This window comes from Atta colombica, unplaced genomic scaffold (assembly GCF_001594045.1).
Source record: "Atta colombica isolate Treedump-2 unplaced genomic scaffold, Acol1.0 scaffold100, whole genome shotgun sequence".
NCBI classification, from domain to species: Eukaryota; Metazoa; Arthropoda; class Insecta; order Hymenoptera; family Formicidae; genus Atta; species Atta colombica.
The window spans coordinates 185977-201825 of record NW_017259185.1 but is presented as its reverse complement, the minus strand read 5'-3'; the positions used below and the strand labels follow the sequence as shown (position 1 = coordinate 201825).

Genomic DNA, 15849 nt, shown 5'->3' with positions numbered 1-15849 from the left:
GTATTGTAAAAAAAATATTATATATATTATATATAATAAAATATTAAATATATCTAACACAGATTTTTACGTAAATCCACTGTCTCAATTTAAAATAAAAAAGTTTAAAAACTCACAGATCTGATGCGCAACAGCGGAGTTGTTGAAACGTTGACCTGTAAATTACAAACACATTCAGATTACAATAGCATTCTAAAAATTAGAATTAAACATTACTGACGCTTAGAATTTTTATTTTTTAAATAGATATTTAATATTATAAGTAGATATTGATTAACTTTTATCAAAAAATGTATTTTCTTTGGCATAAAAAATGTATATAAATATGTTTCTTAAATTATCAAAAAGAACTTTTGATACTACAAGTAGGTACTTAATGATTTTATAACTTTTCTTGAAAAATTGCATCTTTTCCTTGGAATATATAAAATTTCTATAAATATTCGATCAACTATTTTCCTTAATTTGTTTTAAAACAGCTGTTACACACTCTCTAAATTCTTTGAAATTGAGATCTCACTTTAAAGAGTGAAAATTGAGCTTCTTGAAAAAGTGGTTCGATTTTCAATCTTTAGGAGTCAGATTTCACTCTTCAGACTCGGAGTGATATTTTCATTCTAAAAGTTTTAAAGATCAATCACATGAAGTACCATACAGAAAATGAGTCAGTAATTGTTGCGAAAATGAATCATCAATTTTATAAATAATATAATAAATAAACAAATAAATATTACTTACTGCAGAGTTGCTCCGCTGTCGCCAGATGCCCCCCCCCCAGGCCTCCTCCTCCTCTCAGATTTCCTCGTCGCATTGGGTACACTCGCGAAAACACAGTTAACTAAAAAAATTAAAATTTATGGTTAATTATTTAATTATTTCACGCGCGTTAATTACAGAACATGATCATGCGACACTGTCAGTTTTCTGTAGCTAGTATACACTTTTGAAACTTGTGAAATAGATGTATTTGATATTTAGCGAAAACGAGAAAAAAAATTCTGATCTAATCTAATGCAGGAATAAAAAAATCTCTTGTGACATTAACGTTAATCACGCATGAAACACACTTAACACACTTAACACACCTCCTCGTGACGGAGAAACAACGCGAAGACGCGGGAATGCACAAAAAAGCTGCGATTCACTCGAATGTTGTTTTTTCTTATCAAAAGCTACAAATTCATCAATTATCGCGACCAGCATTGTTCCTTATCGTGCGGCAAGGTTTCTGCGTTTCGTGTGCAAAACTGCAGGAGTCAAAACTTGTGGCGTTTCCCGTTCCGCGAATGATGACAAGATGGCCGATCTATGTGAATCGCGTCGTCAATTTCAGACGCTCCGGCGACACTGCGTTTCCTTCCCACATCCAGCGAGAAATGATTTATCAAATTGATGTCGAGTCAACGAATACGATGTAATATCAATGAATTCGCCATCAATTAAACGTTGATTCGACGTTTAATTGACGATCATTTGGATGGAAATTGACGATCGGATAATTGTTTCGTTCCTTCCGAATTATTTTACGACACAGCATGCTGTTGCGCTTTAGCGTCGAGATTATCGTATCGAGAATAATATGTAGATATGAATAAATGCTAGTCAAAATGCTATAGGGGCAAATATCCGTGGAGTGCAACTGAAAGGTGATTATCGAATCGATCGGTCGACGAATTGCCGTTGGACAAATCTCACCGAATACCGCCACGATATATCGTCCCGGTGTATTAATGCCGTATTTATACCACTCAGTTAACAAATATTGAAATGTCGGGACTAATTCCGACAAATTACTCACCAATTAAACACGTTACGACGCTCCGCTTGACTCGATCAATCCGCGACGCTGCGTGAATGATCGAGAAAGTACGAATCTTGCTGACCTTGCCGGCAACGTCATATACTACGTGTAACCAATCAGAGGCGTCACGCGTTTTCCGTTACGAAACAACTCAATTTCCACGAACTTTCCATTTTGGCTGCGTTTGAAAACTTTTTATCTGAGTGTCCATTGCCGGTATTCACAATTATGGATTTTCTACAATAAGGCATTAGTTATAAATTAAAAGTCAGAAACTTGACTGTGATTGGTCAATTTTTAACTTCTGATTTCTAATTTATGACTAATGACTTATTATAAAAGGCCCATAAGACTTTAAATTCAAGACTTCCTTAAGTTTATCTTTAGATTCTCTGTAATCAAACGACAAAATTAATAATTTATGGAATATTTAAAGATCAATTTAAATAAACCTTAAATGTAAATTCTGACTATGAAACGGGCACATTCTATCTTTATTAGATATAAAACATGATAAAGTGATACACTCAGACATTCGGATGAAGTTTCCAAACGCAGCCTAGTGAAACGAATCTACACAAGTGACATTCTATCCTTAGATTTGTTCACGTTGTTCGAAATTCTTCAAAATTTTTACTTAAAAACGAAATAAATATATTATGCATATATCTTTCTAGTTTATTTTCGGTACGATAAATAACTAATTCGGCCACAAATAACAAACCAATAATGCGCAATATATTTTCAACACATAAATCCCGCTAAAGTATGCGCTATTAAACAATCGACGTATTATGGCTTTCCGTTACTTAAGCCCCTCGATTCGAGCAAATCGCGCATTAATCCGTGCTCGCGGTTCGAAAGTATCGGAGGCGAATTACGCTTATCGACGGAAAGCTCGGGAATAAACTTAAACATAGGCATCGAAGAGAAACAATACCGAAACAACTCTCGTTTCTGAGCACTTCTTGGTTTCTTTACGACGAATAAATGCGCGTGAAATATCTGCTTGAAGTGAACTTGAATGAATAGCTGGCGCGAGCTTTAAGCACGAGGGTCGTTGAATCCGTCCGAACGCTTGGAACGCTTGTAATAACTGCGACTGATTGTAAGTCCGGTAAGTTGCGAGGATTCGAGGAATGTGTGTGAAACGGTCACAGTATTGTTTATGTCGCGCGAATAACAAGGTCGCCGATGACGTAAACAAATGACGCACCGCGCGATGGGCCAATCGATCCCCCACCATTTCCTAAGCGCCGCGCAGCAGAAATAGAGTAATTGAGAGTACAATTAGTTTACTATCAAATATATCACGTACGCTGAACAACATGTTCTTCCAAGCTGTGTGTCGATAAACGGATTGTCTTGCACAGTGCCTCATGAATTTTAAATCGTTATCAAAAGCAGTATAAGAGTATAAAGTCAGTATTTCTATGTATAATCCGTTATCTTATTACAAAATCGTTTTGATAAGTAAATTGGAAATACCGATGACAATAAATCTAATTAAATAAGAAATATTTTATTTTTTGTTTGAAGCACATCGTAGCATTTAAATATTTCTATGAAATTTATACATATGGCTGATTCTGCTGTGTGCCGAAATCTTTTTTTGCAAGAAATTATTTACAGATTTAAGATATTTATTAACATCAGATTATTAATTGATATTCTTAATAATTAATATTCTTATAAAAATGCTTATTAGCATCCAAAATTATTAATCAAATATAAGTAAATCACAAAGGCTACGAGCCAAAAGGATTTATTTTGATTTATTTCAGTTGAGCCATTTTTACTAATCTATATCAAAATTATAAATTGCTTGTCAGCTATGTGATTTATGATTCTGTGTTTTATATTATTTTAAGACTATTGTATTTAAGACAGCTTAAATATGAAAACTGACTGTAGGTCTTGTTATTTTCAACAAAATTGCTTCTTGCAATTTGATTTTTTTGTTTTTTCCTTCAATGTAGAAAAAAAAAGAAAAAAATAATATTAATATTAAGAAAATCACTCATTTATGATGAAAAAGAGGAAAAATAAATCGTGCTAAAATTTCGTTGAAAGTAACAGATCTTATAAATATCGGTTTAAACCTTGAACAGTGAGCAACTGACTAATCATAGCCGAGAGTTTTAAATTATAATCTTATATTTTCGATAATATTCTCGATTGCAATTATAATGAATTCGCGTATTGAATTTGGTTTTACTGCTCACGTTCTTGTGTTCTCTAATTCAATTATTGATTACTTCAATCAATATATATTTCTGCATGTAGCCGTTTTGTCTATACATACATAGTTTGTTTTCCAATCTCTTATACATTTTTGGACAATTCCGACAATTCTTTGCGTCCTGATTGGACGATAATTCGACTCGCATAGTGTCGCGTGAAATTGCAGATGTTACGTATCTTTCCTCGACAAAATGTCGCATTTAGAAGTTGATTTTCGAACTGAGTGGCATCGCGACGCATCTAAGTAGTACGTAAAATTCTTATTTCAATCAGTATTCTAGTATTCGTTAGCCACATAACATAAATTCGTTGATTACATCGTCATGATTTGTCGAAGTGTATATATTGCGAGATTTCAGTTGGAATATATCACGCAAACGATCAGTAAATTTTTTATATTTTTTCCTATTATATTTCGCGGATATTTGTCTTTAATTTTCACATTCGCGCATTTATTCATATTTCTCTCATAATACGAAATTGAATGAGACAAACAATCATAGAACGATAATTACAATCTGACAATACGAGAGAAAACGAGAAAGTGCTATATATGGTGATGTGAAGGGAATAGGATAGGGAAGGGGGGGGAGGGGGGGAATGCGCGGCGAGGCATGAAGTGAAGTTGGCCGCACGATTTTCGAGTTTCCGTCATTAATTCGCTGCGTTCGCAAAATGTCGCAACTCGTAGAATCGTAGCTCCGCTTAATCGTAATCGCATCACCTCGACGCGTTATTCCGTTTCATCGTAGCTTGGTAGAGACGCTTTTTTTTGCATTATTCTTCCGTAACATAACAAAGTGCGTGTCACGCGTGATTAACATTGTATAATTGATTAACATTACCGCGCGATCGTAATTATCCGCGTATTAACCTCATTCGCGAATGTGTACGGACGCCAGGAATCTGAGAGGAGGAGGAGGAGAAGGCGAGGGAGGCAATGTAGCGATCGCAAGGGTAAGTGTTTTATATTCTTCACTTGTTTCTTTTCAAATCCGATCGTTTATTGTGACGAGGGAGAGCGCTCATTATGCAAAATAAAGCGCATTTGAAGTATTTAATTATAATTATAAATGTATAATCTTAGATCTTTTAAAAACTACAGAATAAATAAAAAGGAAAAAAAATAAAAGAATATAATAAAAAATATTTAGTGAAATATTTTTTGTGTGATATTTAATATTGTTATAATTTTATATACATTATATAAAATATAATTTATGTAATATGTTTATTTATGTAATACGAAATATTTAAGATATTTTGTCACATGTTTAGTACGAAATAAATTTAGAAAATTATATATTTAAGTTATTTATATAAACTCGGGGGATTTCTGCAAAAATTAACGTATATTTACATCCACATTTTATATTTTATAAATCTGTTCTATATCAATTACAAATGTTGTTTTACTGAAAAACATTTCTGTTTAAATATAATTTGTAAGAATTTTTATTGTATTTTTTTTATGATATTACAATTTGAAATAGTAAACTGAAGCTTTAATAAGATATATTTATGACATTTATTTTCTCGCATTTTTTCAATTCTCAGATAAATGAAATTGTATTAGCACGAAATTATTATTTTCGAGTAAAAATTAATGATTGCTTGATTATTACAAAATAAAATATTTATATTTACAATTAATGAGTGTTCTTTGTGAATAAATTTACAAATATACATATTGATATTCGTCTTTTATTAGTCGGGAATGTTTTTTAACCAATATTGAAATAAAACGGAGAGCAGAAATTTATTGCGCTAGATCGTTAAATTCCCTTTAGTGTAGTCTCGATCGCGATATAAGCTCTCGGCGCAGAAATCAACGGCGGAATCACGTAAATCACCAGGAACATTCCGTGAGTCGTATAGCGAAACATGCGGTAAACAACGGATAGGTGACGGTGTAAATCGAACAGTTTGGGCGAGGCTGAGGCTAGATCGGCCCTTCGTATCAATAGCAGTTCTGCGTCAACAGTGTTTAGTCGGTAATCCGCATACCTTGCAAAGTAACAATGCATTCCACTTGTCCGCTGGTTATACTCAGTGCAGAATTAGGCTCACGTACGACTCGGGTACTCGGAAGTCTGAACGCTTTCACAATGACTCGCGATATCGCAGAATCGAGTCGAGTCCACAACCGGAATCGAAGGTTTGTTTGCGATTGAGGGTAGAGTTTTGCGAAAATGATTTTGATTCAATACGGAAAGTACGAATTTCATAAAATATCTAAAAGTTTAGGCACAGATCTGAAAATAATTTTATTAAATCATGGTAATTATAGAAAACTCAAGTATGATGAGCAAAAAATTTTGATATTTTAGCAACCAATTTAAGCGTTCTACATAATATTATTTTGATAGTTCACAAAGCTCCAGACTTATATTGAGCTAAATTTTTAGATACTCTAACAAAACTGTTCTTTTTTCGTAAAGGAATAAGTGAAAATTGCCCGCGGGACTAAAAGGTCATGTTTGATAAATCGTCAAAGCGATTTTGCACTTCTTCTTTTAACAAAGAAACGTCTGCATCAGAATTTTTTTATATAAATCGAAAGATATTATATTTATAAACGAACAAGAGCACGGAAAGGACGATTTTACTGAAATTCTTTAAAAATTAGATTCATCTGAAAATAATTTTATCGGACCATCAAAATAATTAGGACGCTCAAAATTGAAACTAGTTGCTAGAATACCAAACCTTTTTGCATTATTGCTCATCATACTTGAGATTGTTACGTAATTATTTTGATGTGGTCCAACAAAATTATTTCAACAGATTCTTTATCTAACTAAATTTTTAAGAAACTCTTTTTCAAGTGTATTCGCAAATAATATTTTTCAATACATAAAAAGTAATTGCGCCGGATAGATTCCGTTTATAAGTATTTTTCTCTGTTGAATGCAACCGACGTCACGTAGCGATGAGGAAGCATCCTCAACCAACGGGGGTTAATAACACGGATTACGCTTCACCGCGCCTCTTGGCGATTCTCTATAACCGCCCGTAATCGCCCACGATATCGTAGACAAAGAGTTATCCGCGTCCGGTTGGAAAATCCATTTTCCAACGATGGCATCTCGTTCGAGATGAGCAAAAAGCCTATCAGGAAATTATAGTTGGATACATCGCATCGGTAAACGGAAGGGATGATAAGCAAGGGATGGAGGGTCTTCGACTGTGTGGTCGGTGTTAAAGTTAAAGTTCTCTTCGCGGCTACACATCGCGCACCGGAGGAAGGTAATATTCTCTCTGCGCCGGATTTATGCCGCAGCGGTCGCTCACCGTGGTAAAGGTAATTGCGACGCGCGAGAGATCGCGTTAGAAGGCGGGCCTGTCCTCGTGGATTATGAACGGCCGTTTTGTCGCGTTGTTAGCAGTTATCCGACGCAACTACGAGGCAAGAGACGCTAATTAAGTTTTTCGCGCGCAGCTTCGTGCGAGATCCCGGAGGAACGATCCTTCTGTCCAACATGACATGAAGAGACTTCCTTTTTAAATTCTGCCTGACATATTTCTTAGATATGTCGAGATTCTCATGAAATACATCACGCAATCACACACGATAAGATTGCTTTCGTACGTTCTCATTCATTTTTTCTTCTGAAAATTCATTTCAGTAGAAATCCCTTATTTTCTTTAATTACTTTACAACACCGTAAGTTTTCTAGATATCTTATGAAAGAAAAATTTATTCGATGCCAAAAAAATTAATGAGATTTAGAAACAATACCACATCGTCTGCAAAATCGACACCGTGGTATTAAAGTACCGCAACCGTTTAAGATCCTTCGAGTTGTCGACGAAGTGACGACGGGGAAAATAAGGTGAGAAGGGACTTGGAGCAATTACTCGTACGTTCCGGTTGCGAAGAATTATGGTCTCCAGTGCGGCAAACTCGCGACGAACTTTACCCGATCCTTAATTCCTTAACGCCTTCGCCACGCTAAAACTGTGTAAGGACGATATATAATTCATTAATGCACTCGTCGTCTACCATTCTGTTAATTATTAATGAGCACCGAAGTTGGAAAACAAATTTTATAAGTTTGAATTACGTTAGTTCGTGTTGTAACGGTAGTTTGATGAAAATTAAAAGAACTTTCGTGAAATATATATGCTATAGAGTAATAAGATATAGATAAATCAAGCAATTAGTCCTTCGTCAAGTTGAACTTTAAAAACACAGTCGATATTTGAATTCTCAGATAAATTTAAGTGCGTGAAAAATAAATAAAATACAATCCGATATTCGAATCGTATTTTATTTATTTTTCGCAAGTATGCAAGAATTTCTTCAGATTTTTATACAATTTGGAACAATATAAAAATTTATATTGAAACACAAAGATTCAAATTGCTAATAGAAGAAACAAAATTTTATATAGCCGATAGAAAACTAATTAAATCAAAATTAATAAGATTAGTTAAATCAAAATTATGCAAGAAAATATTGTCAACGTATTGTAAGATAATATATTTCACAAATAGATCTAAATGCAATTACGTAAAATATACAGAGTAGTTGTTTTACAGAACATATATTTGTTAAATATACAAAATGGATAGTAATTATCGCTGAAAGCATATTTTTTTATTTAAAACCGTTGTTAATGATTAAACATTGAGGCGATAGCTTTTTAGTTTTAAAAACGAGAAAGAAAGAGAGAGAGAGAGAGAGAGAGAGAGAGAGAGAGAGAGAGAGAGAGAGAGAGAGAGAGACTTTCTGGTATAATCAGTTTTAGAAAACAACTCCAAACAAATAATAAAATCTCATTCTCTATTCAATTTTAAATGGATTTTCTTCTTAAATAGATTTATAATTTGAAGATTGAATATAGAGATATTTAATTAAATCGAAAGCTCATTTTAAATTCAAATAATGCTTTCTTCGGCAGAAAAAAATTCAACTTATTAAGTCAAAGAATTTAAATGAAAGATAGTTCATCCAGGATGTCTGAAACACGCTTTATATTAAAATATAAATAACGAAGCTTCGTTTATCAGCTTAATTTGTGACGAGCATTTCTTTCGCTAGAAAAGATTTCTCCATCTTTTTCCAGGCAGATGAGAGTTTTAGCTTATTGTTAGACTAGACCTTTTTATTACATTTGGCGGCTTAGGCCACTTTGCGCCTGTCGCATGAACTAGGTCACAGAATGGAGGCGTTTGAGGTCGGTGAGAAAAACGGTTTTATTAAATTTTGGGGCTTAGGCCAGTTTTACACGTACAGTCTGACGATTGCAATTTTCCGCTGCAACGATACAAAGAGGTGCTGCGAAGAGGGTCGTTCGACTCTCACTTCTGGCTATAAACGAGATGCTTGCAATAACTGCCGCGCGATAAGTAATCCATATTTATGGAACGGGCGATCGTCCAACGAGAAAACTCCGGCATTCAGTAATACGAGGCACGTAGTAAGCAAAATTATTAAAGAGAAGCGATAATTAACGACCGTACATGTATCTGACCGAATTTTCAGTATTGTATTATGTGTGCATGCACATTGCAATGTACAGTATTATACGTATCGAGTAGCAGACTATACAGAATATTCGATAATTTATTCATATTCAATAAATAGAATCATAATCCTTATCGATTATTAAAATAATTTTCCTCCAATAAAAGCGTTAACATGAAGTAAAATAATTTTTATTAAATAAAATTACAAATTATTTATACACTTATTAGTACTTATAAATTTTTCGAAAGTAGAAATTTTGCAAAGAATTACACAAAAATTAATAGAGACTGATAATAATAAAGAGCAAAACAATTTCTATTATGCAGCAACAATTTGTATGTATGCATATAACCAATGAAAATAATTTTGAAATAATAAGTTCGTTGATTTATATGAAACCTAATACTTATAGATAGACTCAATTATGTCAATATTTGAAATTAATTTACTCCGACCAAACTGAAAGAGAGAGAGAGAGAGAGAGAGAGAGAGAGAGAGAGAGAGAAAGCTCAGATTTATTTTTTTTTGCAATGTATGAAAGTTAATATGACAAGTAACAATGGATAATATTATTTTTTATTTAAAAACATGAAATTTTTTATTATATTTTTATATTAAAAAATCTCTATAAATTCTTTTAAATGCTATTGCGCGTGCGACACACTAAAAATATAATATAAAATATAAATCGACATATTTTTATATTATATATCGGTCTTTCAATTTCAACTGAAACATTTATTCGCACCTTTGTTTGCTCTCTACTGTTTTCGATTCTTTTTTCGTAACAATAAACAATTCGAGTTAAATTATTTTGCTGCTCGTTGATTAATGACAATTGTCGTTTCTTGTTGCCAATTTCATTAAGCGAAACTGTTTTCGGTATTTCATGACAACAATTTCGCGCAAAGTTTTCACTCTTCTCGCACACTTATGTTCCGAAAACGAGCGACGCTTTATTCCGACGCTTTGCTCCTTGGAAATGTAAGCGTCTCACGTGCAGAAAAGGGAACAACGAATTTCAGCGAGGTGGCATCACAGGATGCACTACTTCTAAGATGAGAAAAAGTCTGTGTCGTTTCCCAGAGGATCTCGTTACTCCTCGAGGCTTTTCGAGAGATTACTCGGCTAATCCCGCAAGGACGACGACAACGTCGAGCATGAGATCGAACGACAGCGTTAATGCCGCTTTTATCGCGCTACAAAAATTTATTAAATAGGTCGCCGCAATAATGCACAACGCGCATATCATTGTTATGTTTCGACTTTCTGATGTTCAAACTCGGAAATAACTTAACATAAAGAAATAATTTATAATTTGCTGTATTTCATTTTTCTTTTCTCTAATATTATATAAAATTAAACTCAATCACTTATATTTCACTACTTTAAAAAAATTTTGGAAAGAGAAATTTAAAAATAAAAATTAATACACTATATTATTATATTAATAGAAATTATATTTATAATGTTTTAAAAGTATCATTTATTTTATAAAGTGAAATCATTTTCACACTTTTTCTAAGATAAATTAGACTTTAAATTGATCAAAAAATCTATGGAAAATATTTTATTCTGCAATATCCTTATATATTTCCTAGTAAACAAGATGACATGATTTGTCATCATTTTGACGTCAAAATGACGATAAATAACGTCAGCTTGTTTATCAGGAAATATATAAGAATATTGCAGAATAAAATATTTTCCATAGAGAGAGAGAGAGAGAGAGAGAGAGAGAGAGAGAGAGAGATAGGGAGAGAGAGACTTTTTGATCAATTTAAAGTCTAATTTAACTGGGTTCTCATATAATATCGAAAATTTTTTACGTATCTACTCTATCCACAACCATTTTTATGTTTAATTTCCTCAATGTTCAATTTTATAAGAAACATTCTGAATTAAAAAATTTGTAAAAAAGTTAAGCGAAAAAGTTAAGTTAAGCATTGCTTGAAGGTATCGCATGCGCAAATTTCATGCTACATCCCAAAGAGATCCTTGTCGCAGGAGTGTTATAGGCTCGCGGTGCTCATAGTATAAATCAGGCTAACTGTTTCTTCCACTTCGTGGAAACTTTTGTAATATTCCATCACGCGACCGGTGACAAGCATTATTCGATAGATGGCCTTCGATCGCGCGAGTGGTCGGGACACTTACGTAATTTTATATCCAGACGTCTGGATTCAACCATTTTCCCTCCCTTGAGAAAGCTTCTCGACGTGAAAATCACCAGCCACCCGTAAGGTATCATGGGGCTTGTTTACCTTTATTGGCTGCTTATATTCTTTACTACCGTCATGTGCTCGTACATATACGTACATATACAAGACTGTAAAAGGCGATAAGTCACAACGAAAATTGCACTTTATTGAGGCATGAAAAATATGGTCTGTATATATCGATGAGAGTCGTACGAATTGATACAAGATGAAAATTGTAACGTCTACATTTTATGACAATTTCTAAAGATATTTACGATTTAATCAGGGACGGAAGATCATCCCGCGCTGATCAGTTGTTTTAGACAAGAGAATTTGATGCTTTGATTTGATTCATTAATTGCCGAAGGATATAGGGAAGCGTGCGCTTCAACATTTGTGCAGCTAGCTAAATTCGTGTTTACATGAATTTACTCTTTATCGACTGTTGCATATATGTACATAATATTTGATTACATTTGTAGTGCGTCGCTCATGGCGGTTTTAAAGTAGCAATAAAAATGAGTCTCTGTGTAGTAGAAATGACAAGAAAGGTTCTTGACTTTTGAGAGAAAATTTCATTAAAAATTAGTTTGATTTTATAAGAAAAGTGACAAATATTGAGTCTCTTGAGTCTTGGATTCGTGTCACGTGCTAGAAGTTGTCTTGGGAGCGTTCTTGCGGACGAGCTCAGGATTTCGATTCGGCTACATCTTCGCGAGATCGAGCCTTGAAAGTCTTTGGTCGCTTGTCTGTTATGCATGAGAGTTCCCAGCCGTTCTCTCGTGGTCATAACGAATGCGCCGGGAACGGACTGAAAGAGTTCCGCCACTCGCAGAACTCGATATAGCTGCGACTGCTAAGCTTGAGCGCACAATTGTCCGGATTCTCGCACCAAAGTACCACGACTGGTAATTTCGCGTTCTCTGTGTCGGCGAATGTGTAGCGCGGACGCCTCTCGTCACGCTCTCATGCGTGGAATTGGTCTTCCACCGCGTCGCCTTGTTCTAATAACTTGTTCTCGCACTTTGTCTCAACGACGAGGACTTATTTAACCCCATCGCGAGCGCAATCGTATTCGAGATAAGAAGTTTCTTCTATCGTTATGGAAGAAAAAAGTTTTTAAAAATTTTATTTAAAAAGATTTCTTGTCAATATTGATCTTTATAAAGAGAACTTGTGAAATTTATTTATTAAAATTATTTATAAAAATTAATATGTATGTAGTGAATGTACTCTAAATATACACACACACACACACAGCACAGATGATTATTATGAATTAAAAAATAAAGAATTCATCTTTTTACATTCTTTATGAATTTTTATTTAAAACGAGTTTTAAAAAAAATGAGTTGTTCATTCACGAACAATACACAACATTTACCGATAGATGAAGGCGACGGAGTTTTATTTCTTATAAACAAATAAACGGTAAATACTAATAAATTATACAGAATAGAATAAAAGGCGCAGCATTATGACATTTTTCTCATGTTCTAAAATGATTTTTTGAAGACAAATTTCCAAAATAAGGCTTCATGGAAAGTAGAAATATTTTTTTATGAGCAATTAATTTCTCCTAATTCTGTGCAAAAATTCATTTAAGTATCTGATATTTCTGAAAGTTATATACTTGTGTTTACTGAAGTATCTAAAAACTATTTCAATTTCACTGCAAATTCTTATCACGTAACTATAAAAAGATTTTCTTTTCTAACAGAAAAAGAGCTCAGAATTGGTGACATTGATGATATAAAAGTGAATACACTTCATAATTCGGAGATTTGAAAAGAATTCTTTATGGAATTCTCTGTGCTGTTTGGATATATATTTAATAGAAAAATGCATATTTTGTTTGAAAACGATATTTTGATTGTAATAAATTGAATCTATATTTTTCCTTTTTTTATTTTTTTTAACTTATACTTTATAATGCTTTAACTTATACATAATTAACTTATACATAATGCTGTTGTTAAAAATTTTTGAACAGAACAGAAAACAAAGTCGATGTTTTTTATTTGCGAGATAGAATTGCATAACTATATAACTTACGATGTCAAATATTTTGCAAAATCCTTACGGGATTGAAACGTGATCGTCGTATTCAGACTGATGCACTTGGGATGTAATTTTCACGTTTCTCGCTCGGGGTTTAGGACATACGTCTCCACGCGCAAAATTTCGCGTCGAAACGATGATATCCCTTTCTCAAACGGAATACTTGTTAAAGTTGGGCTAGGGATAGCCGTGGATTAAGGATCCCAGAGCGCGCAGCCCGCAACGGAGCGTGCGATAGTAAAACGACGGCTCGTACTACCTTGGTAGTTTCCGGTGAGCGATGTCATCATGTGTCGCGCCGACGTGATGCAATATACATGCTAATACGATAGCTTGAACCAGTTCATGAGGTGGATACCGGTGGAAAATGCCGCCGCAGAGATTCTCTCTTTGGCCCTTTGACACGACTACGAAAGATACCGGTGACCGGCCACTCGCCCATGAATTTCAAGCGACTTTCTTCTTTCATTTTACTGATTTAAGAAAGTTAGGAAGAGAGAGTCAGTTTCTATGAAAATTTTTCGTTAATACTAATGCAATTAGGTGGTATAACTAACATAATGTTGTATAGCAAGAATATTGTAGATCAAGCAATATTTTACATTGTAGACAGTATTAATGCACTTTTTTTGCTAAAAAGAGATAGAAAAATAATGAGAAATTTTGTAAATGTTAGTTTCATGTTAGTATAGGCACAATTTATGATATTACGTAAATCCAAAATATTTCGACTTGCAAATATTATAAAAATAGATTGTTGATTTCATGTTATATCTGCAACTATCAAAATGTCGTCCAATTTTCTCAACATGTTGCCTTCGCAGCATTCAAAAAGGTAGAAAAGGTAGATACTTTTCCTGGTTTCAGTTTTAATACCGAGAAACTTTGTTTTCAATGGCGATAGTAAAAGGCTTTATTGTTTTAGGGGATTTCGTGGGTTACAATATTCCCTGCAGTCAGAAACACAGAAAGCTGAGTTTCTACGGTTATGTTTACGATGCGAGTAAAATTTCTATGTGAGTTGGAAGAGCGAAAGCGAACTGTTCTCTGACTGTAATTAAATTGCCAGTAAACAAGTATGTTTATTACAAGTTCTGAAAAAAAGAATATTGTAAAATTTAATAAAATTGAATAAAAATGTAAAGAATTTATAATGATAACATTAATACATGTATAAAGTGATTTTCGCAAAATTAATAAATTCATTTATATTAATTTTTACGGATTACAATATGTATTATATTTATAATGTATAAAAGATTTTGATCAAATTTATAATTTTTTAATTATACTTAAATTGCTTTTACAATATTTTTTCAAGTCAATAAAAACATTATATTAATGTGCCAAATGAGTTATTAAAAATAATATTAACTTAATATTTTGTCAATCTGGTTAAATTTGTTCTACAAATTGGTTCTACATAAAGAAATACTGTATTCCAAAATTTATATCGTTAACATTAATGTAATAACTTAAACAACGTTGATAGAATTGACAGTTAACTTCTTTAATCTTGTTATATATTTACATTAAATTTCTCTCCCTACTCTCCTTATCTCTCCCTCTCTCTCTCCCTCCTCTCTCTCTCTCTCTCTCTCTCTCTCTCTCTCTCTCTCTCCTTCTTCATTCATTAAACATTTTATATTTTAATATGCATTTACGTGGTGGCGAAGGATTGCAAATTACTTTCGCTGAAGGCGTTTCTTGTGCAACAAACTGTTTGCGAGGATTAACTTGGCAATCCTTTAAATGCAGAGAGAATACCGACATAGAAAGATTCGAAAGTGCATGAACTAAATAAATCGGACGACGTCCTTAGCACGCCTTTATCCGCGTGAGCCGTTGAGATTTATTAAACCTGCATATAGTTCCGCATCTTCTACCTTGAGCTTAAGCTTCGATACGGTTTATTTTATTCCAGCAAGTTTCCTGAAATTCAAGCTAAACAAATGAACTTTACCGCTGCTCAAGAAAAACAAACGTTTTCCCTTATAAATGCTGGTTGAATATTAGATTAAGCTAATACAATGTTTGCCTTTTGTATTTTGACAAAGGTTGTAATC

The 15849-nt window shown here is 33.5% G+C and overlaps 1 protein-coding gene and 1 long non-coding RNA gene across 2 annotated transcripts in view; one reads left to right on the top strand and one right to left on the bottom strand.

The window, feature by feature from the left end:
- The window catches only part of LOC108686559 (neurexin-1), a 223869-nt gene that overhangs the window by 101395 nt on the left and 106625 nt on the right, over window positions 1–15849 (top strand). The gene's annotated exons all lie outside the window — the stretch shown is intronic.
- On the bottom strand, window positions 116–1884 carry LOC108686582. Its single transcript, XR_001931709.1, has 3 exons — window positions 1799–1884; window positions 739–838; window positions 116–155 (listed from the first exon to the last, which is right to left on the bottom strand). It is a non-coding gene; the product is annotated as an uncharacterized LOC108686582 (long non-coding RNA).